Consider the following 1,774-nt stretch of genomic DNA (forward strand, 5'->3'; position numbering starts at 1 on the left):
AACCAGAAGGCAAAACAGGTTGAAAGAATCCACTGATCACCTCCTGAAAAAGATCGCAAAAAGAAAACTCCTAGGAATATTATAGCCAGGTTCCGGAATTCCCAGATAAAGGAGAGAATATTATAAGCAGCCAGGAAGAAACAGTTTGAATATTGTGGAAACACAATCAGGATAACCCAGGATCTGGCAGCTTCTACACTGAGGGATCAAAGGGCTTGGAATATGATATTCTGGAGGTCAAAGGAGTTGGGATTAAAACCAAGAATCACCTACCCAGCAAAACTGAGTATCATGTTTCAGGGGAAATATGGTCATTCAGTGGAATAGAGGACTTTCAAGCATTCTTTTTTTTTTTTTTTGGCTCTAGGACGGACTTTATTGTCAGGTTGACCATGGCCCCAGGGGCTGGGGCAGGGGGCCCCCAGGGCTAGGGAGGCAAGGACAGAGGTGGTCAGGGCTGTTTGGAGCGGGGCCAGAGGCGGCTGGTAAGAGAACTAAAGAAAAGGCTGTTTGGTGGACTTGGCTAGGCCAGCCATTCGCTGCTGCTCCTCCTGTTCCAATCGAGATTGCCGCTGTTTGAAGGCCTCCAGAGGGTCTTCCTCTTGGGCATGGTTCTCTAAGACTGTCCGGACATCCTCCACTCCATTCAGGGCAATGGTCTTGAGGAAGGCAGACAGGTCGAGCAGGGTCGGGTCATCAGAGTTCCCATCCCAGGGTCTCAGGGCCACACCGTTGTTAGGCTGAAGCTGAAAGGCCTCCTTCTTACAGTCAACCACGACCACACGCGCTGGGTCTCTGTTCAGGCAGGAGATGTCCTTGATGTGGTGCCCATCCATGTAGCATGTAGCATCCCAGAAAAAGCGGTAGGATATAAAGCCATGGGGGTCCACACTGTCAATGAGGGGAAAGGCTGTCATGCCAGTCTCCGAGGTGAAGATCACAATCTCATAGAGTGGGGCCAGTTGCTGAAAAAGGGTCTCGATGCCTGGACGCTTCTTGAACCGCCAACCTGTGGCCAGCGACCACTCGGGGTGCAGCAGGACGCCTGTCAGCTCCAGGACAAGCGCATATGGGGGCTGGTAATATGGCTCTCGCAGAGGGTCCGGGAGGAGGCAAGGGCTGGTGGGCTCAATGATCATCTGTCGATAATCCTTAAAATACTTGTATGTCCACGGGAGCTGCTGAACCAACACCGGATCATTGTCAAACTCATCTGGGATCTTCACACCATTCTCATCCACAGTTGTTTCCAAAAACATAAATTATGCTCATGGCCCCCCCAGCCCCGAGGAGCCCTGCCACCCAGATTGCCAGCTTCTTGGCATAGCTGGGGCCCTGCTGTTGCTGTTGCTGCGGCTGCGGCTGTGGCTTGCGATGTGTGGGCAAAGGTAAGTCTTGAATATGGCTCTGTCCTGGGCCGCGCGCACAAAGACCTGGGCAAGGGCAGGAGCCCGAGCTGGGGCTGCAGCCATAACCGCAGCCGCAGCCAGTGCCCGCCTTGCAGGCGTGAGGGTAGCACTACCGCAGCCACCGAGGCCGCCATCTTTCTCAGACGCCACCGCCGCCCACTTTCAAGCATTCTTGATGAAAAAAACAGAGTTGAATAGAAAATTTGACATTCAGATACAAGAAGCAAGAGAAGCATGAGAAGGTAAACAGGGAAAAGAAATCATAAGGAATCTATCAAAGTTGAACTATGAACATTCTTCATAGAAAAACAATAATTATAACTTATGAAACTTTTCTCAGTAGTTGAAGGGATTAGAAATATACA

The 1,774-nt window shown here is 51.0% G+C and overlaps 1 pseudogene; it reads right to left on the minus strand.

Annotated features, from left to right (window-relative positions):
• Positions 1-341: 341 nt before the first annotated feature.
• Positions 342-1,412, minus strand: LOC138142811 (mitochondrial import inner membrane translocase subunit TIM50 pseudogene; annotated as a pseudogene).
• Positions 1,413-1,774: the final 362 nt, after the last annotated feature.

This window comes from Petaurus breviceps, unplaced genomic scaffold, assembly GCF_028583685.1.
Source record: "Petaurus breviceps papuanus isolate PSGF00001 unplaced genomic scaffold, PetGlider_PUasm1.0 90604, whole genome shotgun sequence".
Taxonomy (NCBI): domain Eukaryota; kingdom Metazoa; phylum Chordata; class Mammalia; order Diprotodontia; family Petauridae; genus Petaurus; species Petaurus breviceps.